Genomic DNA, 27,896 nt, shown 5'->3' with positions numbered 1-27,896 from the left:
ATGGGTATGGTAAGCCACCTGGGCTGGTGGCCTTCATGGAAAAGGGATGTTAAAGCTTGGCTTGCCACATGTCTGGAGTGTGCCCAACACCAGCCAGCCCCAGCTGATCACAAGGGAAAGCTCATGGAGCGACCCTTAACTGGTCGCTGGGAAAGAATACAGATGGATTATGTGGGCCCCCTTCCCTGCACTAAAGCTGGGTATCAATTCATGCTGGTAATAGTAGAGGCATTCAGTAAATGAGTGTAAGGTTTCCCTACTTGGGACCAAACTGCCAAAACCACTGCTTTGCTGCTTGTTACCTAGGTCTTTGTACGCTGCGGGGTTCCCTGTATCATGGATTCAGATCGAGGGCCAGCATTTCACTGATCCCTATTGCGGCACCTTGGTGAACTGCTGGGTGTGGAGCAGCAACTCCACATCCCCTACCACCCTCAAGCCACTGGGCAAGTGGAGTGCATGAATCGCACCATCAAGGAGGAGCTTTGGAAGGGTGCCAATCTGGGAGGCACCAATTGGGCCGAGCTCTTGCCTTTTATTTTAATGTGTATCAGAGCCCAGCCTGCCAAAGCCACGGGCTTCAGTCCTCATGAACTGCTGATAGGCAGACCAATGCCTCAATGGGAAAACCTCCTCACACCCCCGCTGATGGAACAGGTCGTGCAGGTGAACATGGAGGATTGGATCTTCCAACTTCAGGAGCTAATCCGTATATTACACATGGAGGCTGCCCAATCAGAGGGCAAGGCTAAGGCCAAAATCAAGGTCTGGTACGATCCCCCACACAATCCCCTGGATCAAATACGAACAGGGATGTTGGTAATGTATCATGCTCACAGCCCCCACCCCTTCCTGGTGCCTCAGTGGGAGGGTCCTTATCTGGTAGCTGACATGATTCATCTATCTCTGGTGTGCTTATCAGCACTGGTGGCCTTATGTCTCTCGGGTAAAGTGCTATAATGCCTTAACCATGTGCCAAAAGGAATGAAGTGATTCTGTTTTTCAGGACTATGGCCATTCCTGTGGATACTTCCCATGGCTGCCTCGGTCTGGTTTGATCAGCCTCATTATCCAGCCCCACTCCGTTGGATATTGGAATGCAACAGGAATCGAAGTACTACACCCTGGAGAAAGTCCGACAAGGCCCTAGTATCGAAGACAAACAATTCCTTGGTGGCAGGGAGGAGCTTGTGGTTCAAATTGTGGTACTGCATACTACCTAGGGTTTATTCCCTACGCTCGCCAATGTAGATTTGGAGAGGTGGGGATAGGGTGTGCTACTTTACCTGAAGCACCCGAAGTAGTCAGTGATCTTAAATCTACACCGTTTGTTCTACCACACACTATGGCCCATGGGGCACTCACGAATGCCCCATGCCAATCCACTCACCCCTCTCCTTCCCCTATCCCGCCATCTACTGACCCTGACACCCTCAGTGCCTGATGCCAAGCATACTTGCAAAATGGATGCAGCCTCACCAATTGCTTTGTTCAGTGGTTTAATAACGGCTCCTTAAAAGCATCTGAATATACCCACAATAGTTCAGCAAAGTGGACGTTTAAGGTGGGAGGAATGAGTGGTCTCTTAGGTCACCCAGATGATTGTTTATGCAGGAATGTGTGCTTTCCCCCCCTCGTTAACCTTGCGGAGAAATGATTCGGCTCTCTGGGGAACATGAACATCAGATGGAAATCTCACTCCCCACTGGATTCCCCTAAATTCTTCAGGCATGGCATGCCCTTTTTATTGGACATGTCATGCTGCCCCCTTTTGGACCAAGGGAAAATGCACTCTAATTAAACCTCTCCCCTACCTACTCCTCCACCTCCCTCCAAATTGTCTGTAACACACCTATCCCCATGGTGGTCTATCTATTGTCTGTAACACACCTATCCCCATCCAAAGACCTGTGGTTCTTAATACATCAGGTTTACAAATATCTATCACTCTGTTCCCCACTGACTCGTACCTCAGTAATTCATTTGCTAACTGTTCTCGGTTTACTAAAGTAGGTAAGTAGGTACCAAAGAAAGAATGCTGCTAGGGGCAATTATGAACTCGGTAGAAAAGAGCACCCGAAAATGATGAGCTCTCACAAACTATCTACGGGAAGTCTGGGACTCGATGCAGGAAGCTGACTCAACAGCTCGAATTCAATGCCTGGAATATACCCTGGGGCTACTGGATGGGGGGAGATTATTGCAGGGGTCTGCACTTAGCTCTACTGACCGTCTGTTGGGAAATGGCATTCTAACTCTCGAGAATATCACTTTATGAGTGAATTGGTAAACTGTGTGAAAACTATTTTGTGGGGAGAAGTATGTGGCCAGGTTCAACAAACCCTCACCAATCATCTTGTAAACCTCTTACAGGATACCCACCGGGTTTATGGCCATCTGGATTGGAGGGGACCAATGTAGCAAATCAATTAAAGGTGTATTGACTCTTTAGACCCACCTGGCAGACAACCTTGAGGGACTGTATACTGGGTGGGTGTGCCCTTACTGTCAGGGGCGTGGTTGGAGGACAATGGACCTCGGCCACCCTTTTTCAGCTAGGGTTCGGGGGTGGTTGCAAATGAAAATGGTCCCAAGAACTCATGTGGCAAGTGATAATGGAAAATAATGACACACAGTTTCTAATGGGGTCCGAGGTGTACTATCCATGCATGGGCTTAGTGTGGGTGGGACAGAGAAATATATGGGAGGGATGGCCGCAAGAACCGCCCCGCCTTCAGTGTATAAAACCCGTATCCCCTCAGTATTGTGTGGAACAGGGAAATAAAATCTGCTGCAAGGGATCAGACGTGTCATAAACATAGAGCTAAGGGTAGCATAAAATCCCTCCTTTACCTGTAAAGGGTTAAGAAACTCAGATAACCTGGTTGGCACCTCACCAAAAGGATCAATAAGGGGAGAAGATACTTTCAAATCTGTGGGGGAAGGTTTTTGTTTGGGCTGTTGTTGTTCTCTCGGGAGACAAAAAGAGAGACCAAGCGAGTAATCCAGCTCCTACTGAATGATACATCTAAAAGTACAGAAATAGTAAGTAATGGCAAGGAAATGCGTTAGAGTATCTTTTATTTTAGCTTGTGAATTTTCCCGGTGCTAAGAGGAAGGTTTATCCCTGTTTTTGTAATTTTAAAGTTTTACCCAGAGGGGAATCTTCTGTGTTTTGAATCTGACTTCCCTGTAAAATTACCTTCCATCCTGATTTTACAGAGGTGCTTCTCTTACTTTTTCTTTATAATAAACTTCTGTTTTTAAAAACCCGATTGGTTATTAGTGTCCTAAAAACCCAAGGGGCTGGTCGGTGCTCACCTTTGGTTACTCTCAAGCCTCCCCAGGAAAAGGGATGAAGGGGCTTGGGGAGATATTTTGGGGAAACAGGAACTCCAAGTGGTCCTTTTCCTGAATCTTTGTCTAACTCACTTGGTAGTGGCAGTAGTACCCATCCAAGGACAGGGAAGGATTTGTGCCTTGGGGAAGTTTTTAACCTAAGCTGGTAGAAATAAGCTTAGGGGGTCTTTCATAGAGGTCCCCACATCTGTACCCTAGAGTTTAGAGTGGGGAGGGAACCCTAACAGGCCGTGCTTGATGGCCAGGTTCTGGAGGGTGGAAAGTGTGTGGAGTGGTTGGGATTTGGACCAGGAAACTTTTCCTTGCAGCTGGAAAACTCTACTTATCAAATTCATATACCAACCATGCAATGGCTTATTGTAACCAGCCACCCAACAATACCCACTAATTGGACTATGATGGTACCAGAACACACCTGGATGAACTGGGACTGTTTGACACAGTTGCTCAGGCAGATCCAAGTTTAGCAACGCTGAACACAGGTCTTGGAAGCGCAGGACCTTCGAGGAATGAATGTCTTCACACTAGCTACTGAACTGCCTGCTGATTGTACTTGGACTGATGTAGTCTGTGCCCTTCAGACAGGCCTAATGGACACTAATTCGCTTCTTGGTCGTATTACTCACATTGAAGGGGAGCTATTCATACTAATTGTATTTATGGGGTGATTAAAATTGTGTGCTGCCCTAGCCTCTCCCCGATAGCCATACTTGTAAATTCAGTGGCTTACCCATTTTGTGACCTGTCTTCTCTCTCTCCCTGTAGCATGACTGGTGGACCAAGGTATTGGGCTAACTGAAGCCAAGGCCTCCAGCCCGAGTGCCCCGCTGTCCAGTGTGCAGGAAGGAGGGGACCCTGGGCCCTTCTTTGAAGAGAGTGGAAGTCTTTTGGCATATGTAAGGGTTAAGTAGAGACCTGGGAAACTGCTGGTGTGCAGACATGGTATTAGGGAGTAGAGGCACAGGCAGGCACTGCTGCTGCGTTTGATAGATAAAGTGTTACCACTCTCCCCTCCCTTCTCTTTATTAAGGATTGATAAGCATTGAAGCTGCATAAGGAATGTGGGGATATAAAGGACACCTTTTGGGTAAAGCAGTGATATCTCTCCCTCCCTTCCTTTCCCAGCTACATAAACGAGCTCGGGGTCATGGCCCCTTCCTCCCTTCCCTGCAAACTGATGATTAAGGGAATTCATGGCTGCAATTATGGAAACGAATGTATCTTCAAAGTAAAAAATGTCTGTAGAATATGCCAATGCTGTAAACAGTAATCAGGGGTGGGGATAATTATATTCAGTATATAGCTATTAATATTCATTGTATGGGCATTCATGTTACTCACTAAGGGTTTTGGGGGTAATGTAGGTATTTAGATACTAACTTTGATAAGCCTCTGCACGCTCTCCACTCTGCGGACGAGGAAGAAAAGAGGCAGAGGCAGGGCCTTGGGGAAGGGGCTGGAATCGAGGCATACCCCCTCCAGTCCCCTGCATGAGCACCCCCATGACCCCAGCCTACACCCCCAGCCCTCTGCCCACCCTGACCCCTGCACCCTCCTCACACACACTCAGCCCCCTGCCATGACTCCTGCACCCCCCACCCATACCCAGCCCCCCACACCCCATGCCCTGACTCCTGCACTTCCCCCAACATCCCTACCCCCATCCTGAGCACCAAATGGGAGCACCCCCTGCATTCCCACCTGCACCCCTCACACCAAACAGGAGCTGCCCCAGGTAAGCGCTCCACACCCCAACCTCCTGCCCCAACCCTGAGCCCCCTCCCTAATCCTAGCTCCTGGCCAGACCCCTCACTCCGTTTTTTTTTACAATATTTGGAAAGATCATTATGTGGCCCGTCGAGACCCTCCACGATTTTCAAGTGGTCTGTGGAAAAATAAGTTAGACTACAAGAACAATCAAGGTACCACACTTTATTTTCATTTACTTGCTATTACTTATAGGAGGAGGGTGAAGAAAAAAGAATGAAAAACTGGGGCAGGGCGAGATAAGAGAGAATGTTCTTTTTCTTGGCTGGACCCCAAGGAGGGGCCCCAAAAATGAATCTGAGCACAGGGCCAGGGGGCCCCACTAACTCTATATCCACCACTGGTTGTCATGTCACCTGGACTGGGGATACTGTGTCAGTTGATCCCCAGTCTCCAACCTACCTGGGCAGTACAGCAGACATGGCCCTGCCCACTAGGCTTCTCTTCACTCCCTAGCCCACCCACCACTTGCTTCCCCCCCCGCCCACCCCGCTAACGGCTTCGCCCTCTCACTTTTAAAAATGATTGTTTGCCCCTCCCCTCACCCCCTCAGTCTTTTCTGGCAGCTCTGTTGCCAGGTATCCAGTTCTAGACTGGAAACTCCAGTAGAAAACAGGACTTGAGTGTCCGGTCAGCAGTGCTGACTAGAAACTAAAAGTCCAGTTATAGGAGTAACCACATTAGCCTCAGCTCCTCCCACTCCGAACACTCACCCCAGAGGGCTGGAAGAGAACCTGTCCTGCTGCTGCAGGAGGAGGGGCAGCTCAATGCAGAGAGAAACAAAGAGAATGGGCTAGAACCAGGTAGGTACCCGCTCTGTGTGGGCAGGGGTGAGGGGATCCTGTTTACCCCCTTCCCAGCCCTGCTGCGCTTGCAGTTTACCCCTGGCCCTTCCCTTGCTCCAGGGACCAACCCTAGCTCCGCCCCATGTGCTTTTGCCCCCAGCCTCCTTTACAATCATTCCCAAGGGGGGCCCACAAATATGTTTGGTGCCGGGCCCACAAAAAGTTAATCCGACCCAGCTCAGGATACCTGCTTTTGTTCCTGTAACCCTGACTCCCATTCCTGTTTTCTCATTTGCTGTCCCCCGTATCCATTTGAGCCCTGGATTTAGTGACTCCTCCCCTTAGGCTGGGGGAGGGGCTTACAGCTTTGGGGGAGATTGCACCTACCCACCTTCCTGGGACTTCGATAGGTGCAGGAATTCGTTGGAGTGCCCCTTAGTGCGCTGGAGATTGGTCCTGGCAAGAATCACCAGAATCTGAGACTTCCTGGAGTATGCGACTGGGTGGATCTCCTTATGGAAGTAGAGAAAGAACTGACAGGGATTTGAAGGGGATTTCATATTCAAACAGTCCCCTTATGTGAGCAAGAGTCAGGCTAGCTGTAATCCTAATAAAGCAAAATTTGTAGAAGCGAGGATTGTGTGAGGTGAGTGGGAAAGAACTGTGTGAGAAGTTGTTGCAACCTTGTGTTAGATAAGTATGGAATGTAGACTATAGTCTAAATAGAGGTGATAAAAATAAGATATCAGGATGACCTATGTATAAACAAAATGCAGCTCTTGCCCATTATTGTCTGTAACAAAAGGTTTAAATGCTTGCTGTAATTGTTTACCTATGGAGAGACCTGTTTAGCTCTCTCCTTCCGTGCAATTGCTAGAGATAATAAAGTATCTGACTTGCTGCACCCAACCTGAGAGTGAGAACTCGGTTTTTCTTCAACAATTTGGGTGCTCGTCCGGGATGGCAACGCCCGCTGAGACAATGGCAACTGCTGCGGACCGTTCCCCTCCGAACCCCATGGTGCCACAATAGAGGTAAGAGGCCTTTTGAAATCTCTATTGGGGTGTCGGAGGAGGATTGACCGTGGGGTCGTCTGTCCCTGTTGGGCTTACACCATCCGAACGTATTGACTGTGCAGCAAGATCAGATGCAGAGCGGTACTGGGGAACTGTTTGCTGCCCCCGATAAGGTTAGTTTGAAGTGGTACTGAGAACTTAGTTTGCCACCCTCAATGAGGGAGATGTATGCAGTACTAAGAAGAACAGGAGTACTTGTGGCACCTTAGAGACTAACAAATTTATTAGAGCATAAGCTTTCGTGGACTACAGCCCACAGTCCACGAAAGCTTATGCTCTAATAAATTTGTTAGTCTCTAAGGTGCCACAAGTACTCCTGTTCTTCTTTTTGCGGATACAGACTAACATGGCTGTTACTCTGAAACCTGTCAGTATGCAGTACTGGAGACTATAGTTTGGCCGCCCTCAATAAGGTTAATGCATAAGGGAAATGGTGCTGAGGGATTGTTACCGCTTCACAAAGGGAGAGCGTATTGAGTCCGGGCATAAGGTAAAGATGCATTGTGGTATTTAGAAATAGAGGCCTTAGTGTGTGTGTGTATATATAGACACACACACACACACACACACACACACACACCAGTGTGAATGAGAGTCACAGGAAGATGCCCAGAGTACTCTGCGAAGCCGTAGGCTTGTGACCAGAAATGCTCTAACGCAAGCCCTGTGACGCCACCTAGTGGACCGGTAAAAGGTCCTGCCATCATCCGGCGAGGGGCCTGCCTGGGTCTAGGATTGTGTGATCCCATCTTCCCTTTTCTTCTCCATGTGAGTCACTGACTGCTCTGATCATCTCACTGGAAGCAATTAGAGTAAGCAGTGCCATCTCTCTGAGCCTAGCCAACGCTCTTTGCTGAAGGGAGGTGTAGGAAGGTCGGGGACACCCTCGCTTAACCTTTCCTGTGTGAGTGACCTGAGCGGAAGGTGGTGTGATACCCTTAGCTTATGAGCCGCTGGTAGACAGGGCACCCTCCCCATGTGAGTGATTGGAAAATGGGTGGGGGACAGTCTAAGAATTCCCATGCATATTATATGTATGTACATTATGGTCCTAGAACCTGCAGGTATTTACAGGAGTACTTGTGGCACCTTAGAGACTAACAAATTTATTAGAGCATAAGCTTTCGTGGACTACAGCCCACTTCTTCGGATGCATATAGAGTGGAATAAATACACACACACACACACACACACACACACACACACACACACACACACACCATAAACAGGTGGGAGTTATCTTACCAACTCTGAGAGGCCAATTAAGTAAGAGGAAAAAAAACTTTTGAAGTGATAATCAAGATAGCCCAGTACAGACAGTTTGATAAGAAGTGTGAGAATACTTACAAGGGGAGATACAAACATTGAATCTATCTCCCCTTGTAAGTATTCTCACACTTCTTATCAAACTGTCTGTACTGGGCTATCTTGATTATCACTTCAAAAGTTTTTTTTCCTCTTACTTAATTGGCCTCTCAGAGTTGGTAAGATAACTCCCACCTGTTTATGCTCTCTGTATGTGTGTGTGTGTGTGTGTGTATATATATATATCCTCAATATTTATTCCACTCTATATGCATCCGAAGAAGTGGGCTGTAGTCCACGAAAGCTTATGCTCTAATAAATTTGTTAGTCTCTAAGGTGCCACAAGTACTCCTGTTCTTTTTGCGGATACAGACTAACACAGCTGCTACTCTGAAACCTGCAGGTATTTAGACAATTGGAATCTTTACACGCGTGAAAATCCATCTAAACAATGCCCACTAGAAGGTACCTTCAATCTAGATAAGATCATACATCTCAGAGGAGCTTTTAATCACCAAAAAAAGCCTCTGACATAGTGGGAGCAATTTGTCTATTGAGGAAAGGAATGGGTTAATTTGAAATTCAGCTTGGCCCAGAGATGAAAAGAAAGCTGCTCTGCATTCAAGGTCAAGAATCAAAACAGACTATGCCAAGTACAAAGAAAAAACTGCTTTCAGCCCCAGCTGGCTGTGAAAATATATAGACAGAGGCAAACCAAAGGCAATACAAGTTACAGGACTGAGATTACGTTTGCAAAGCTTAGGTGTCCAGTGAGATCCAACAGTCTGACTTTGTGACCCTGGAGCTGGCGTGGTTTGGGGATGCTGAAGAAGCCGCAGGCAGCTGGCCTGAACCTGAATTTCTGAAAGAGATGCCACGGGAGACCCTGGGGTGTAAAAGAATGCCCCCCTCCCACCCCACCCCCAAGAGCGGAAGCAAGTTGGAGATTCTGGACAAGCGGTATACAGGATAATCTCCTGTCCACCTCCCTCCCTTTCTCTGGATGTTATACACAGACATGGCCAGTCTGGACGTACGTGTATGAGTATGAAAGGGCTTGGGGCATTAATGTTTTTCTTCCCCCGAGTGATGTGGGAGCGTTCCCAACGCTATCTGTTGTTGTTTTATTATTTTATTAATGAAGCTTTAAAATTCAGTCATATGGTGTGTTTTCTTTATCTTCCCCAACGATCCTGCGGTTTCAGCCTGACCACCTGACACGAGGGATAGATTGGTAACAGAAATCTGTCACAGTTTGGTGGAAAATTGAATAAGGGGGGAGCCCTGTAGAATGCACACCATCTATTTGTTTTGCCCTTGTTATTTTATGTTTGCTTTTCTTGGTACTTTTGGTGTTATATGTTGAGGATTGCATGATTAAAGGTATGCCCACTTTCAGCCGAAGTAAGTCTGAGAACTGGAGAGGGGTTTAGCATTCTTCTCTCCACACCTGTTGTTGGAGACAGAGTGCAGGTGGGTGTAATCCTAGTTGTAGAAGTCCAGGTTGGTGGAGGGGAGGACTCAGGGAGTCTCACTCCACACATATAATCCTTGGTGCACACGATCTTAGCCATAGCATGCCTGGGGTACAAAGAGGAAATTGAATAGTTAAACGCCAATGGGCCATGCATTTTTGCCCAGGTGGCAAGCCTCACGGGGGAGGACTCGAGTAGCCTTGTGAGTAAGAATGTTTAAGGGAAGAGACCAGGAAGGGTGGGGGCTAGTTGAGAAGCCCACCCTCCTAGCTAAATTGGTAGTGGAACAAGCCGGTGTCCATGGAAGGGACGGTTCAGCGAGGAAAGCAGGATCAGGCCCATGCGGGCAGGCAACAGTTAGAGAGATTGGAAAACAGGTTGGAAACTTTGAGGGCATAGTGGAAGGAAAAGAGTAAGTAAGTATAAGCATGGGGATTTCAAATCCCCAGGACAATACTTGAAATAATTATTTGAGTTGATAAAAAGTGTCCTTTGGGAGACAAGCAAGTGATCTAAGGAAAGAGTGAGACGTTAACTCTGTAGTTGCTAGAGGGAATTAAGCAGTTGAACTTTGTAAAATGCTAAAGAGGGAAATTCTTGGTGTCTTTGAAATGTTTGTAAATAAATCCAGGCAAAGAAGTTATTTGATTGCAATCATTTGGCTGTGAACAATTTAGTCGAATTAGTTAAAGGAATGTAAATATACAGTACTATTTAATTAAAATCCTATTAGGCTCTAAGGGGCTACAATAAGTGGTGTTTTCTTTCAGATCGTTGTGTGTTTGAAAGCAGGAGTTAAAAGTAAAAGGCAATCAAAAAGTCTGGTAAAGTTAATTGTGTCCCTTTTTAAGTAAGAATCTTTAAGCTGTGGATAGCTTTGGATCCAGAAGCAAGCCAGAAAGCAACTGTATTAATGCAAATTATCTAACTGTTAAGGTAGAAGCCACTGAAACCTGGGCTGTTTATGAAACAAATACAAGAAAATATGGGGTAATTCCTCTGTTTTGCCTGAAATCAACAAGGGTATTTGTATAAAAAGGAAATATTTTAAGCAATGACTGACTGCCCAGAAGGGGTAGACCTATGTTCTTTTTGTCTTTCAGAAAATCAGAGAAAACTGATGCCAGCTGAAAAGCAATCAACATACCATGCATTTACTGGCACAATAGGAATTATGTTCTGTGTTCTATGTCCTGTCTTGTGGTGTTTGTCTTGTGGCCAGAATTGTTGTGTTTAATATTTTCACAGGATAGTCTAGTTCAAAATCAAATAGAAGGGTTAAATCAAAATGCAGATACTTGTTTTATTCAACTTGAAATACAAAGTGTTTGGATAAATCAGGAAAATGTGATATATTAAAGTCTAATACATTTTGCATAAGTAAGAAAAAGAAACTTCATTGGCCTGATCTTTTAATTGAAAAAAAAATTGTTAAAATTTGCACACCAACAGTCTTTGGAAGCAAGGATATGAAAGGTTAACCCACTCCCCATATTGCACATGGGATCCTTCTGGCTACCCCAGATTTCTAGCCAGAGGGCTGTGGAGAGAGGAAAGCTATTGGACAAGAGAGGTTGTACTGAGTGGACTCCTCAAAAGTGGGTGTGCTGGTCCTGGCTTGTTGCTCCAAAGCTCTGTAATAAAGTTATTTTACTGGAAGGGTATATGTGGCATACATTGAATAATAAGACTAATGTACTGTATAATGGCAATGTGTATGTGTTCATTGTTGGGAAAAAGTGTATGAGTGAAGAGTTGAAGTTTCCTTTGTAGGTTAAAATAAGCCAAGAAGGGAGGCTTGAATGTGCCCAAGCAGCTGTATAGTCTGCAAAACACTGCCAGGCATTAATGAAATGTGTTAGGTTTCTTTTCTCACAGGTAAAAGAAGCGCTACCCAAAAGCCCTAGCAGCCCTGCCTCTCCTTGGAACCAGGAGATTGGATCTATGTAAAAGTCCATCAATGAAAGACTGCTTTGGCTCCATGCTGGAAAGGCCCTTTTCAAGTCCTGTTAACCACCAACACCGCTGTGAAATGCCAAGGACTGCCTACCTGGATCCACACTTCTCATTGCAAAAAAAAGACCCCTCCACCTGGAGATGACTCTCTGACTGATGATCAGCCTATTTCTCCTTCTAGCTCTTCTGTGCCTTCTGGACAGCAGGGAAAAAGGACAAGATGAAGTGCTAGTAACCTTTCCCTTGTCCAGTGACAGACCTACTGTGCCTTTGGATTTTTTCTAGAAGAATCAAACCATTACAGGGTGATGTGCTAGTAACCTCTCCCCTGTACCATGCTGAACCATGACTGTTTCAGGAAAAAAGAGAAGAAGGAACACTCGCTCCACTGAAACCACCAAAGTCCAGGGATTCCTGACCACAAAAGACATTAAGAACTGACCCTGGTGAAGAAACAAAGAATTATACACTGGTAGGAAGGAACTTGTGGGACCCATGCTTGGGAATGTGGTATTGATTGGATTTTGGGGTTTATTCTACAGGCTGTGCCCTGTGTTTTTGGATAAGTACCTTCAGCATGTATTGCCCTCCCTAACTGGATTTTAAATGACAAATACCAAAGGCACCTTGTTGCCACTGCCCCTGCCATCTCCTCCATTATACTATTACCCCTGTAACACACCCAAATACAGACACTGCCATATATCTGATAAAAACCAATGGCCAAGGCCTTCACACTTTAGTGATTTATTTAAATATTGTTTGAAAAAAAAATATTTTTAAAGTTCAGGATATCCCATATAAGCAAACAATTGAGTGGAAAAAGACTGGTCAGAGGAGATAAAAGTATATGACATCACTACAAATGAGCTTCAAGAATTTGAAATTAAGGTTTTATAATGGGTTTGACATAATGGCCATTCCAGGGATCTGTAGTGTATTGGGGGAAGGGGTCCTTATTGTTTTGGTTACCCAATTAGTAAATAATCAGACTCATACCCAGAGAGTGTGTTCTGCCACTGGAAGTTTTACTTGTACTGAAATGATCCCAGTAACTAATAATGTAACCTGTACCCTATTGCAATATACCCCCTCTTATGCCATTAATGCCAATGCCTCTCGGAAGTATATAAAGGTGTACAACCAACAGATGTGGTATAGTACTACACCAAAGAGAGATGCATTAGGATATCGATAGACTGTGATTAATCCCCATTAGGGACTATAAAATTTACCCTGCCCCTATCCAGCTTTCAAATCACTTTCATGTATTCAAATTGCTCCAAGGGAGCTGCTATTTGGCTAGCAGAGCAAAGGGCACAGGTCTCCTCTAGGAAGAAAAGAGGCTTAGCTGGACACCTATGGGATGGCGCAAATAGTGCAGCAGCAATTTGGAATATTTTTAAAAGCCAATAACATGATGAGAAATTAGGGCAACTAGAAAAGGCCACTGGCCTTATTACTGGAGCACAGATGACCCAGGTGCAAGCTGGAGTTGGTGAATTACATGTTATTTCTGCCCTTAGTTCAATAACCAGGATTTGTGGACAGAGATGGTATTGAATGTCACTGAGACTGGGAAGGTATTGAAGTGGGATTTGGCATGTTCACAATTCCTGAATGACGAGCTGATGGCCACTCGGAGTGATCTCGAGCATGAGGCATGGCCCACTGCCCTTACAGACACTTCAGGAGTACCATCTGATCTGTGGCCATGGAGATATACTTGGAGATTTTCAGGATAGAGTTGTATATACTCACAGTGCTCCTCCCAAGCATATGGGCCGATAGGAGGGATGTGGGCTCCCACATACCGAATCCTGCCGGGTCCATGGGGAGGATGCATGTGGGACTGGATTATTCACCATGACATCTGGGAAATTAGACCATGTGGTAATGCCTAGCTGATTTGTTGTTAGTGCTCCTGGAATAACACCCGACATTTGGATGGGGATAGGGAGTCAATGGACATTTTGGCCATTACAACCTCCACAGCTTCAGTGTATATATAAACTGAAGCCAGGGAAAGTTGTCACTGTTCATGACAATGTTTGCTGGGAGGGTAGGGGACTAGGAACTACCCTGACAGGACACCTACTTTTTCAAGCTAATGATAGCTGTGTACATGTTAAAACCACCACGGTGTGAGATATACATTTTAATCTTACTACTTCTTCAGGCAACCATATTATTTACTGGCCTGTGGATAGAGTTTTACAAGCCCTTAGGGTTCAGATATCCTTTAATTGGATTAGTTTAGTACCTGATTCATTTCAAAATTTGCTTTCACTGTTACCAGAGGTTCAAAGAATCTCTGAATTACAAGGGCAAATTCATATGCTTCAAAATATATATCAAGTTGAAAAGTATGCCTTTCATATAGTTTATAGAGTGTCTACTTTATGTACTAAGTATGATGTATTGTGCTTTGTGACTAAAATTGTACAACAACCCCTTAGATTGAAGTATTTGATGTAGAATCTGCCATCCAAGGCTTGATGCAAATGGAGGTTTAAGAATGTTAGTTGTGCTAGAAGCACAAAAGAGGGGTGTGTGGAAGTAGAGAAAGAACTGACAGGGATTTGAAGGGGATTTCATATTCAAACAGTCCCCTTATGTGAGCAAGAGTCAGGCTAGCTGTAATCCTAATAAAGCAAAATTTTTAGAAGCGAGGATTGTGTGAGGTGAGTGGGAAAGAACTGTGTGAGAAGTTGTTGCAACCTTGTGTTAGATAAGTATGGAATGTAGACTATAGTCTAAATAGAGGTGATAAAAATAAGATATCAGGATGACCTATGTATAAACAAAATGCAGCTGTTGCCCATTATTGTCTGTAACAAAAGGTAGAAATGCTTGCTGTAATTGTTTACCTATTGAGAGACCTGTTTAGCTCTCTCCTTCCATGCAATTGCTAGAGATAATAAAGTATCTGACTTGCTGCACCCAACCTGAGAGTGAGAACTCTGTTTTTCTCTGACACTGTAACGGGGTTGGGACTCACCACCGTGGTGCCTCCTACTGGTTGTTCTGGGAATTAGCTCAGTCCAGTGGAGCGCCCCTTCCTGGTGGTGTTCCGTCCGTCGTCTCGCCCTCGGTTGGCATGTCTGAGCCCACGTCGCTCACCAACTCGCGGCGTCCTCTTCGGGACCACTGCCCTCCGGCAGTGCCCCTCTGTCTTTCCACATCCCCTTCCGGGGGGGGTCAATCGGCAGTCTCCTCGTCCAGCCACGGTAGTCAACCACACCCCCCCAAAGTCTAATCCCTCCTGTCAGGGATCTGGCGTGGTCTGTACTGGCCGCTCCCTACAGCCAATGGCTAGATGTACTGCAAGGGGGTAGGGGGGAACCCATGCCCGCCCTCTACTCTGGGTCCCCACCCAGGGACCCTCTGGCGGCGGCCTTGCTGTCCTCCTACTCTCCCCTCGTCTGTCCGCTTCCCTGGGCCGCTTCCCCTACGGCCCCTTGCACCCGCTAGGCCCTTCCACTCAGGGCCTGCAGCCTCGCAGGACTCAGGCTAGAGCTCCCCTCTGCTCCCTGAGCCTGGCCAGCATGGGGCTTTTCACTTCCCATACCCCAACGCATGTACTCCAAGAGCTGAGGGCAGTCTTACTGCCAACCTGTCGGATCTTTCTTGAGAGGGTCCTGCGGGAAGGTGCTCCCTGCCCACCTTTCACTTTTGGCCCTTTGGGCCTTGTTATCGGGTCCCTGACCCAAGAGCCCACCCCCCTCCTCTGAATAACCTGAGCCAGTTGTGTGACTTGCAGCCAGTTCATTTCCGAACCGCACCTAGGGAACAGCTGTATGCACTCGTGCTCCATATTTTCATTTTCTCACCCTCATGTCCCTCCCTGACACTAAGTGGCAGGAACTTTAATCATCAGTGAAGGGTGAGGAACCCCGGTGGGCCATGGGACCAAGGTGAATTACAGACTGGCCCACCGGGGATATCAGCTGGCAGCTCCTTCATGGAACTGTGAGCACAGGCATGTATTTGGCATGGTTGACCCTCCCCTCCCCCAAACCTGCCCCTTCTGTGGCATCAGGGAGACCCCTGGCAGATGTCTACCTTCAGTGTGCCAGGTTGCAGCCCCTTTTCTGGCTCCTCCAGAACCTTCTCCTCAGGTTCCAGCTACACTTTTCCCTGCACCTTCTGATATATGTATACCCCAGCCATGGCCCGATGAAGTCACAAAACCTTCTCATCAACTTCCTCCTGGCACTGGCTCAGGTGTCCATCCACCACACCCAGAGGAGGATGCTGTACTGGGAGGTGCTCTGCAACTGTGGAGCCTATTTCTGCTCCTGGCTTGGTTTCAAGATCCAGGCAGAGTTTCTCTGGGCCACATTTGCTGGCTCCCTAGACACCTCTGAGGAGGGGTTCTCTGCTCAGTGTCCTCATCTGGATCCCTGATTTTGAAACTGTAACCCTTCCTGTTGTCCCTGTTTTCTCATTACTTGTCCTCTGTATTTACTTGAGCCCTATGTTCAGTAGCTCCTCCCCTTAGGCAGGGGGAGGGTTCTTCACCTGTGGGCCAGGATGCACCCACCCATCCCTGGATTCCCAATAGTTCTAGGCCTTCATTTCTGATAGTGGAGGGCATAAAATGAAGAACTTGAACAAGTGCCCTGGTTTTCAGATGTGCTCCTTTTGCTTCTTTGAGTGCCCAGATTTCAAAAAAATTCAGCTTAAGTGTCTCGGCCAAGATCAGCTGGATGGTTTGTGGCAGGCAGGGGCAGAGCCCACATCTCTTGATAATTTTAGTTACAAGACCATTCTTCTCATTGGTACATTCCAATTAAATACACATTGTGGCAAATTGCTGGCACTACTATGATGGGTCCTGTGCTTTCTCTTCTTGTGGGGGTGTTCAGGGCACTGTTTCTCGCCCCTGATCTGGGGTATTAACTGTCCCCCTAGTATCCCAGAGGCCCACTAATATTCCAGGGACCTGGGCCCACCCTCTACTCTGGGTCCCAGACCAGGGGCCCTAGGGATAGTGACAAACCACTTGAACTAGTGATTCCTTCCCCTGGGCTACTTCCCTCTCCGGCCCTTCAGCTTGTGGGGCTTCCTGCCCTCTCTCTGCTTGGGTAAGGTTTCTCCCAACCCTTTGTGCCTATGGAGTCCCTTTGCTCTGTACAAGCCAGGTTTCCCTTTACCTAGAGTCTTGGTCTTCTGGCCTGCAACAGCACTTTTCCAAACTCTCCTCTGCTCGCCTTCAAACTGCTCTCTGCTTCAACTCCTCCACCTGTCTGATTGAAGCAAGGGAGTTTTATTGGGTGACTAGCTTCAGGTGCTCTAATTGGCTTAATTGCCTTCAGGTGCTCTAATTAAACTGTAGCAGCCTCTCTTTCCTCTACAGGGAATAAGGCTCTCCTCATCCTGGGGCTTACACATCTCCCATATTTAAAATTAATGGAGATATCCCATCTCCTAGAACTGGAAGGGACCTTGAAAGGCCATCGAGTCCAGCCCCCTGCCTTCACTAGCAGGACCAAGTACTGATTTTGCCCCAGATTCTTAAATGGCTCCCTCAAGGATTGAGCTCACAACCCTGGGTTTAGCAAGCCAATGCTCAAACCACTGAGCTATCCCTCCCCCCTCTTCTGCTGCCCTCTTGCCATGCTGTATCACATATCCCCCCATCGCCATGGGGTTGGGCTACTTGGGATGAGAGGCAGTGCTGTCATGACAGGCCATCAGCGTTGCCGTGTTGGCTTCCAGCCCTATGCTGTACCCGGAAATGGAAGGGTTGCAAGGACAGGAACCATCTAGTCACTCTCGCATTCTTCTCCTTGTTTCTGTGCATCCACTGGAGCGGGGCGTGGTCTGTCACAAGGGTAAACTGCTGTCTCAATAGATAGTAGCAGAGAGTCTCCATAGCCCATTTTACTGCCAGACATTCCTTTTCAACAACGGCGTACTTTTGTTCCCTGGGGAAGTGTTTCCGGCTGAGGCACAGGATCGGGCGTTCCTCCTCCCTTCCATCTGTGAAAGGATGGCTCCTAGCCCTACCTCTGAGGAATCTGTTTGTAGGACGAATTCCTTTTCAAAGTCTGGGGCTATGAGCACTGGATGACAGGAAAGGGCTGTTCTTAAATCTGCGAATGCGTCTTCCGCTGCATCAGTCCACTTTACTATCTCGGGTCCCCGAGCTTTTATCAGGTCCGTCAATGGCCCTGTTCTTCTGGCGAAATGAGAGATGAATCTCCCATAGTACCGTACTTTCCCTAGAAATGCTCTGACCTGCTTTTTGCGGACCGGTCGAGGCCAACCCTGTATTGCCTCCACTTTGTTCCATTGGAATTTCACCAAGCCTCTCCCTACTACATACCCAAGGTATCTGACCTCAGCTAGCCCTATCACGCACTTGGGAGGGTTGGCAGTGAGGCCGGCCTTCCGAAGGGCATCTAGCACCACTTTTACTTTTCCTAGGTGTGTTTCTCAGTCAGGGCTATGGATGACTATGTCGTCTAAATAGGTGGCGGCATACTTGGCATGGGGTCGCAGCAACTTATCCATAAGTCATTGGAATGTTACAGGGGCCCCAGGGAGTCCGAAAGGGAAGACAGTGTATTGGAACAGGCCATCGGGTGTAGAGAAGGGAGTCTTCTCCTTGGCATCCTTGGCAGGGGAATGTGCCAATATCCTTTGGTCAGTTCCAGGGTGGTTAGGTATCCGGCCTTGCCTAATTGATCAACTAGCTTGTTGATGCGTGGTATCGGATAGGCATCGAATTGGGACACTTCATTTAACTTCTGGAAGTCGTTGCAAAACCTCAGGGTGCTGTCAGGTTTGGGGACTAGGACGATAGGGCTGGACCACTGGCTGTGGGATTCTTCAATAACCCTGAGTTCCAGCATCTTCTTCACTTCCGTCCTAATTTCTTCCCTTTTAGCTTCCAGTATTTGGTATGGTCTTAACCTCACTCTTACTCCCGGACTGGTGACGATATGATGTTGGACCAGTGTTGTACGGCCCAGCAGTGTACAGAACACGTCTTGGTTCCTTTGGATCATATCAATGACCTCTGTTCATTGTTCTGGGGTTAATTCGGGGGATATCCTCACCTGCCCCTGTAGGTCGTCTGTCTGGGGAGGAGCTCCCTGAATGACCAGGCATGTCTCTCGGTCACGCCAGGCCTTCAGTAAGTTGACGTGGTAGATCTGCTCTGACCTTTGGTGGTCTGGTTGCCTGACCTTATAGTCCACCTCCACAATGGCTTCCACTATCTCATACGGCCCATGCCAGCTGGCCAGGAATTTGCTTTCTGCTGTCGGCACTAGCACCATCACCCGTTCTCCTGGCTGAAAACTCCATACTTTTGCCCAATGGTTATAGTATGTCCATTGGGCCTCTTGTGCTTTTTCCAAATGTTCTCGTATTATGGGGGTTACTCGAGCTATTCGCTCTCTCATCTGTGTCACGTGCTCAATGACATTCTTTCCTGGGTTGCGTTGTTCTTCCCAATCCTCCTTGGCGATATCCAATATTCCGCATGGGTGGCATCCGTATAGTAGCTCAAAGGGAGAGAAACCGGTAGATGCCTAGGGAACTTCCCGTATTGCAAACATTAGGTACGGTAGAAGGGTATCCCAGTCTTTTCCATCCTGTGCTACCACCTTCTGGATCATACTTTTAAGGGTACGGTTAAACCACTCGACCAGGCCATCTGTTTGTGGATGGTAAACTGAGGTCCGTAGGGCCTGGATGTGGAGCAGGGTACATAAGTCCTTCATTAATTTCGACATGAAGGGAGTTCCTTGGTCAGTCAGGATCTCCTTAGGGATGCCCACTCTGGCAAAAACCTGGAATAGTTCTTTTGCTATTGCCTTGGATGTGGGGTTTCTTAAAGGAATGGCTTCTGGGTACCATGTGGCGTAGTCAAGGATGACTAGTATGTTTCGGTGGCCCCATGCTGATCTTTCTAGCGGGCCCACTAGGTCCATGGCTATCCTCTCGAAAGGGACTTCAATAATAGGCAAAGGTACTAATGGGGCCCGCAAGTGAGGTCGGGGGCTATGCAACTGGCATTCTGGGCAGGAGGAACAATAGCGTAGGACTTCCGCGCATATTCCTGGCCAGTAAAACCTTCTTAGGACTCTATCCAGTGTCTTGTCTACTCCTAGATGTCCCCCAAATAAATGACAGTGAGCTAATTCTAGTACTGCTCTTGTGTGTTTCCGTGGGACTAAGAGCTGCTCTACTTCTTCCCCTCATATTTGCGCTATCCGGTACAACAGATTGTGTTTGAACACATAATATGGCCTTGGGCCTTTGGTCTTTCCCTCCCTGGGTACGCCATTTACTTCCACTACCTCCTCCCTCACATTTGCATATAACAGGTCATTGGCTTGGTCCTGTCCGAAATTCTCACATGCGGTACCGATCTGACCTAATTTCAGGTGTCCTATTTCAATTCCGCCCCCTGGGTTGCTCCTACTTGGGCTAGAAACCGCCTCCGAGTCCTCACTGGCTGAATTGTCTCCTGGCCTCCTCCTCACCTACCAACAAGGGAGGCTTTTTGGTTCCCTGCTAGAATCCTGGTCCCTCATCCTTTATCTGCCCTCCTTTCCCACCTAGACTTTCGGGGTTTCCCGGGGGATGAAAATAACTCTAGGGCAAATCTGGCAAAAATTGGGGTGAGGCTATCTGTAGGTGCCTCGGTCTCAGCCCGGGAGTTGCTACCCTCCTCTGGCTCTACTGGGGGAAGTAGGCTCCCAAACCCTGGGAAGTCCCTACCAATTAAGACCGGGTAGGGGAGCCTGGGGCCACCCCTGCAGTTACCCTGGTAGTGTTCCCTGGATCTCAATCCATACTGAGATTGTGGGTAAAAATTTACGGTGCCATGAACAGACATTACCCCTGTGGTTAGTTGGTCTTGCCCCACCAACTTCCCCGAGACCAGTGTGACAGCACTCCCAGAATCCACTAATGCTATGGTCTCAATACCATTCATTTATCGACCTCGTATACTCATGTGGGGTCATTGTGACCCCTAGCAGGTCAATTAGGCCACATTACTCCCCGTGATCCCCCAGATTGCACTGCTAGGCTCTTCCTTGCTGGGACATTGGGCTGCTTTATGACCCAATTTTCCACACTCGTAACACCGACCCCTTACCCCAGTTGCCGCCCTCTGGCTGGGGCTATTTGGCCGGCCCCCCCAGCCCTCTCTTCCCAAAACCCCAGGTCCCTTCTTGGCCTCGGGCCATTCTTCGGTGTCTTTCCTCCCAGTTATGGTAGTCCTGGAGTTCTCAACAGTCTGGGGCCTTGGGTTTGGGACTGGCTTCCTGGTTTGCCATGTCTCACCCTCTGGGGTCTGGAACAGTTCATGGGCTGCCACCTGTCTTTCCACGAGGGAGACCAACTCATCATAGGTAGAGGGATCATTCTGGCCAACCCAGGCCCGGAGGCCTGGTGGTAGCCCTCTCATATACCAGTCCAGTACCAGGAGCTCCATCATTTTCTCAGAGCTGAGGACCTTAGGGCACAGCCATTTCTGGGTCAGGTGGATCAGGTCAAACAATTGTGATCGGGGTGCCTTGTCCTCTGTATACTGCCACTCATGGAACCTCTGGGCTCGCAATGCCGTCGTTACTCCGGATCTGGCCAGGATCTCTGCCTTCAGCTGGGGGTAGTCTCCTGCTGGGCCGCAGTGGCTTGTATTAGGACCTTGACTATGTCATCCATTTTGGGGATGGGAGGATTTTGGCTAACCCTGGTTTAAGTCCACAGTGCGTGATCCCACCTCTGACACCACATGTGGCAAATTGCTGGCACTACTATGATTGGTCCCGCGCTTTCTCTTCTTGTGGGAGTGTTCAGGGTGCCGTTTCTCACCCCTTATCTGGGGTATTAACTGTCCCACTAGTATCCCAGAGAAGGAGAGTGGAGAGGAGGGACCCGGGCCCGTCTTTTACTCCAGCTCCCAACCCAGGGGCCCTAGGGATAGTGGCAAACCACTTGAACTAGTGATTCCTTTCCCTGGGCTATTTCCCTCTCCGGCCCTTCAGCTTGTGGGGCTTCCTGCCCTCTCTCTGCTTGGGTAAGATTTCTCCCAACCATTTGTGTTTGTGGAGTCCCTCTGCTCTGTACAAGCCGGGTTTCCCTTTACCTAGGGTCTTGGTCTTCTGGCCCACCACAGCACTTTTCCAAACTCTCCTCTGCTTCCCTCCAAACTGCTCTCCTCCAAACTGCTCTCTGCTCCAACACCAAACCACTCTACTTCAATTCCTCCAACTGTCTGATTGAAACAGGGGAGTTTTATCAGGTGACTGGCTTCAGGTGCTCTAATTGGCTTAATTGGCTTCAGGTGCTCTAATTAAACTGTAGCAGCCTCTCTTTCCTCTACAGGGAATAAGGCTCTCCTCATCCTGGGGCTTACATATCTCCCATTGATCACTCTCCTGCTGCCCTCTGGCCATGCTGTATCACAACTTTCTCTGGAATGCTAACTGCTTTGATGGAAGAGTTCATCCTGTCTCTGGCTGTTGCTAAACCTGTGGTACCAGAGATGACTTTCCCTTGAGGCTCAAAAATACTACTGAAAAGCATGTTTTTACCTTTGGAATAGGCCACATTGCAAATGTGTCAGCCATTTTCAAATATATTTACAGGGTGGGGTGGCAGGAGACCTGAAAGCTCATCGTCCCTTCAGCCTCACCAAGCTCGATCTTGATCTCACTTACACCAGTTTTTCACTAAGGTAAAACTCCATTTATTTCAGCAGAGTTAGTTCAATTTTCCCCCCCATAGGTGACAGGAGAATCAGGCCCAGTACATTTGCTGCCCACTCATCCTGCTTTCCTCCTTGGCTGGGGTTATAAAGAAAGCAATTTCGTTAAAATAGGAAAAGAAATTAATAGATTTTTCTCCCTGCCCTGCTCCTTTCTATGGTTCATGCAACCTCCAGGGCATGAAGCTTATCATGGACCAATGGGACAATTTTGTGAGAGTACTTTTAATAGTATGAGGAGCTCATCCCACTACGAGAGCACTTTTACTTACAGTGAAACTCCCTGGGGAGCACTTACACATTTTATACACACACACACACACACACATATATATATAAGAATGTGTGATTTTACATATATATAACGCTACAATTGACAGATACGAGCTCTATAAAGACAGACTTAAACAGTAATAGCTATTGCACCAACTGTATTTAAATTACAGGTTGGTGAAGATGCAGATTTGCTTCAACCAACAATTGTAGCGATTTGTTGCCAAACAGCTAATAGTCCTTGCAGCAAATAGTCCTAGCAGAAATATTCATTCTCTGCATTTATTGCTAACTGGGAAATCTTTTCACAGTTTGTTTAATTTTTGGTGTGAATTACCCATGGATAATTTTCCATTTATCTCTTTGGATTCAATGAAAGTTTCAAATCTGAATTTGCTTCAGGAACAACCATGTTGCTCATCTCAGAATGTTTTCTACCTGGTTTCTCACTTTTACCACATGCCTGATGTGTAAACCCAGCCTGCTATCAAACAGCCAGCCATACCCAGAGGTGGCCTTCCCTTGTCTCTTGGTTTGTTTAATCTCAGCCTCTCCCTGTGGTGAGCCCTGGAAACTGCACAATTCATCTGGCAAGAAAAACATCCACTACGGGGAAGACTTTCAGAAAGGATTTAATAAAAAAGGGCACAAATTCAAGCTGAAGAAATTATAGGCATAAAAAAGCAGGAAACTTACACACTCTCCAGATGATGGGAAATTATACAAAGAAAGCTTATGAACCTTTTCCCACTCATTCTTGTATTTCCTGCAATTTCACACAAATCCTATAAAAACACCTGCTTCGTCTATCTACCAAGCAGGGACTGTCTCTAGGCCATCATTTCTGAGAGAAAGAGTTGAAGCGTTTACATCATCACAGGGTTATTTTGTCCAATCAAATTGTTATGATATTGAATCCCCTGAGTCACCATGTCCCACATCATCATAACCTGTGTCTCCAGGAGGCAGGGACGGGGTTTCCTTCTCCATCCCAGAGACAACTTCACTCCTTAGCGAGTGCAGACTCCAACCTGAAAACACCAAGGGAGATACATACAGTCCATGGATCCATTCAATGGTTATGTGCAGCTGCAAAGCAAGGTGGAGTGCACTTTACAGCAGTGGTTCTCAAACTTATTTGATTGTGGCCCCTTTCTTTGTATCCATAGTAACTGACACCTCCCCTCCCCACCACACAAGTACATATACCAATTTTTAAAAAAAATCAACATGCAACTTTCAGTAAATATGAAAAACAGTAGGGCATTGAATCAAGAAGAGCCATTTAAGCATATAACTCTCCAGCCACCCAGCTCAAAGGCAACACTGCTGCCAGCAGCTGCGGAGAAGTGAGAGTGGCAACACCAGACCATGACATCCTCACTTCTGCACTGCTGCTGGTGGCAGTGCTGCTGTCAAGGTGTCACCCCCACTCTGAACTTTAGTGTACAGATGTGGGGACCTGCATGAGATAACCCCTAAGTTTATTTACCAGCTTAGGTTAAAACCTGGTACTCCTCTGCCACCACCAAATGATTTAAACAATAAACAGGGAAAGGACCATTTGGAGTTTCTCTTCCCCCAAAGTATCTCCCTCCCAAGTTCCTATAACCCTTCCCTGGGTAGACTGGAGAGACTTCTTCACCAATTCCCTGGTGAACACCTATCCAAAAACCCTTGGATCTTAAAACAAAGAAAAATTAATCAGGTTTTAAAAAGAAAACTTTTAATTAAAGAAAAAGTGTGAAAGGGATACCTCTGTGAGATTAGCATGCAAGGAAATCTCACAGACAACAGGTTTAAAACACAGAGGATGTCCCTCTGGGCAAAACCTTAGTTACACAAATTTGATTCTCCCTCTTATGCAAAAAGAAGTCACAAAAGAAAATAAAAGTAATCTGAGAGATTTCTTCTCTAATACTACTTTTAAGAAAAGTTAGATGGCTGATTCCTGGATCCTTCACTCCGGCACACACTTACTGAACAGACAAAAATCTGATTTCCCCCCTCCCTTTTTTATATATCTTATCTTTTTATTGATCCTTTTGGTCAGGTGTCAGCTAGGTTATGTGGGGTTCTTAACCCTTTAGAAGTAAAAGAGGAGCTAACCTTTAACTGTCTGTTTATGACAGCTGACTTCAAAACTGGGCACCCGGACAAAGCCACCACTCTCTGCTCTGGCTTCTCATGCCGCCCCAGAATATATTCTGTGCTGCCCAGTCTGAGAACCTCTGTTCTACAGTATGGATGGGAATCGTTCCCCCTTCAGTCTTGGGTCTATGACAAGTTCTAATCCATCATCTCTATACATAGTCTGGAGATTAAAACCTTTTGTTTCCAGAGCAGGTAAAGTTGCCAAGTGCCAGCTGTAACTACCTGTCACTTCATTTACAAAACCCAAGCACTTACCAGCAAGGAGCGCTTAGTTAAGAACATTGTAAGTTTCACTCTGCCCAGCAATGAACATTAGCATGTTATTCTTATCAAGTACTAATCAATGCACATTTCATCACCACTGCACCTCCTCTGGGGTGGCTGATGGTGTCTCTGCTCATGACACAATGGGGAAAAGACTAGAGATATTGGCCAAGGACAATGGGCAAATCCCATCCCAGATTTTACAGGACGTGTCATGGGCTCTTTATCACTAGTGCAGCAGTAACAGGACTTTGGTGTATAGGATTCTGCCCAAAAGATACACGCCCAGTGAACTGGTGGGAATCCAGCACATCCAGGGCGTGGCAGCCACACAAGATTTGGAAGCTAGAGGCAGAAGGATCCTAGGTATCTTGCTGGTTTGATCACAAAGTACCACCCAGCAGGGACCCTGCTGTTCCTCTCCCCATGGCAGGCACTGAAGCCTCTGCTTTGAGGGAATGGAGAGACAAGGGAAGGAGAATTTGTCTCACAGGCGTTGGGTTGGCCAGAGCTGTTCCCTTGCTGCGTACCCCACATTTCCAGCTACTCTATTATGCAGAGACAGTGTGAAGTGCAAACAGATCTCCACTCACCTGTCTGTGAATCCCTGTCATTCTCCCCAGTGCCTTTCTCATTATTCTGCCCCAAACAAGGGTCACCTTCAGTGTCAGACACTTCTCTGGCATCATCATAACCATCCCCTGTGACATCTCCAGGAAGGGCAGGGGCATCTGATGTGAAGATGTGAAGTAATTAAGAGAAGATTCACAGTGAAGATAGAAATAAACTACAAGCTGCAGATGCACCAGCCTCATTGGTCCCTGGGGATCTCTCAGTGACTTAACTTCCACCCTCAGGGATGTAAGACAAGCCCTCCTCAGATTGAGGGGTTTTACAGATCACACTGATTTGATACATTTCAATAGCTGGTTGAGTGGATCCTAGAGCTCCCAGATGACGAGGGGAAGGGGGAGTTCTAGAAAGAGGTGACTGGGATCTAGTCCAGAGGGATTGTTCCACGAGGCATTTGGTTACAACAATTACAAATGTAAATGACTTGGAATTGTCCAGAGTTTGTCTCCAGTTTCCTAAACTTGACATTATTTTTAAAATGTCTTTTCAATGCGTTCTCCTGATAACGTTTACCCCATAAACTGCAATCAGTCTCCAATGTACTGACACCAATGGGAGCTGAGCCAGCTAATAAGGGTGGGACATGGGCCCTCGAGTGTAAAATCTCTATGTCCCGCCCACCCCCCTGTCCCAGCGTGTCTGACACAGATGTATATAAGCTGCCATAGCTGCATGCCAGGAAAGGCTGGCAGGGAACATTACCGCTATCTAAAGGTCTCTGCTTTGGTGCATCATCTTTACAAATAGTGATTATTCCTCGTGCTCATGGCAGTGAGGATCACAGGTCAGTGGCCTGAGCCAAGTACCATGTGGGCAGCTCATGAGGAAACTGCTCCTTCAGTCCCTGCAATGGGCCTCTGTCATGACCTGGGACACACACGCTTCCCTACCGCTGGGCCTCCACACAGCTCTTGTAATGCACCTGGTCAGTGCCCCCAGCGTTACACCAATAGACAATAATGGTGGGTGAACTTCCTGGTTTTCTTAACAAACCACTATTGTCCCTACTGGGAAATAAAGTTAGTTTTCAGTCAGGGTGACGTTGGTTCCAGGAGGCGGATTCACTGCTCACCTCGGCTGTCTGGAGTCTGGGGGACGTCGTTCAAGGCAGGCTCCTCCACATTATCGTAATCCAGCTGAGACCCCCCCGGAGAAGCTCCCTCTGAAACAGCAAACACCATGCTCAGCCCCTGGCACCAACAGCGTCTCTTCAGCGCAGGTGGCCCTTTTAACTAGAGCTGTGTATCATGGAACAGGAGAGGGGAAGTCACAGGGGGCCTGTAGTAGTGTTGGCCGAGGTTCGGCCCTCAGCGGGGCTGTGGGGTGTCCCACCGCCTCGCTACAGTCCGCCATCGGTCCGGGTCCGGCGGCACTCTGGGACAACAGACACACAGGGGCTCAGGCCCGTAAGCAGGGGCTGAGCCAAAAGGTCAGAACCCAGGCCCTTAAGCAAGTGTTGACGTCACTAGGCATCACCCTAGGTAACTCGGGAGGGTGGAAAATCACAAGTGTCAATGAAGCCTTCCTGCACTAGGCCTAAATGAACCAAACTCCTTCCATGTTTAAACTCTAATCAACTTCAAAATCCAAGTGCAATTGGAATAGGTAAGCAACCAGTTATCTGTGTGCAACCCCCTGCTCACACCGGTATCAAGCGGTAATAATGAGGCCTTCATGTTTCTGGCTGAAGGGAAAAAGGACAAGATAACGGTTTAAAGAAGTTACTAACAAGCTAGGCTTATAGCTGCCAAGAATGACTTAACTGCTTAAATGTAATTCTTATTTGCTTAGTAACTGTTACCAGGGATGGGTAGAGGGAGGAATGGGGGGGGGGGGAGAAAGGGAGGGCTAGAAAGGGAAGGGGGGGATGAGGCTTGACTGCAAAATGTATAAAAGAAGAAAAACTGTTTCTGTTGGTGTGCTTGATTTGAGACGTGCCAGTCTCCTTGCACCGCTTTGAGATCTCAAATAAACTTTGTTTGCTTCTCCACCCCTGGTGTGTTTATTGGCGCGAAGCACACCGGGCAACGGACCCCACTGTTGCTGTCCTTGGGCACTCTGTGCCGGCAACAGTTTTGGCGCCCAACGTGGGGCTCGAGGCTGAAATTTA

General features: G+C 47.4%; 1 protein-coding gene and 1 long non-coding RNA gene across 5 annotated transcripts in view; both read right to left on the bottom strand.

Annotated features, from left to right (window-relative positions):
• LOC135977481 (deleted in malignant brain tumors 1 protein-like) overlaps positions 1-27,896 on the bottom strand; it is a 723,293-nt gene that overhangs the window by 509,471 nt on the left and 185,926 nt on the right. The window lies entirely within an intron of this gene.
• Positions 23,349-24,740, bottom strand: LOC135977507 (uncharacterized). The gene is made up of 2 exons (XR_010594971.1): positions 24,657-24,740; positions 23,349-23,766 (listed from the first exon to the last, which is right to left on the bottom strand). It is a non-coding gene; the product is annotated as an uncharacterized LOC135977507 (long non-coding RNA).

The sequence above is a fragment of the Chrysemys picta genome, unplaced genomic scaffold (assembly GCF_011386835.1).
Source record: "Chrysemys picta bellii isolate R12L10 unplaced genomic scaffold, ASM1138683v2 scaf1, whole genome shotgun sequence".
Classification (NCBI taxonomy): domain Eukaryota; kingdom Metazoa; phylum Chordata; order Testudines; family Emydidae; genus Chrysemys; species Chrysemys picta.
This window is presented reverse-complemented; position numbering and strand designations above follow the sequence as displayed.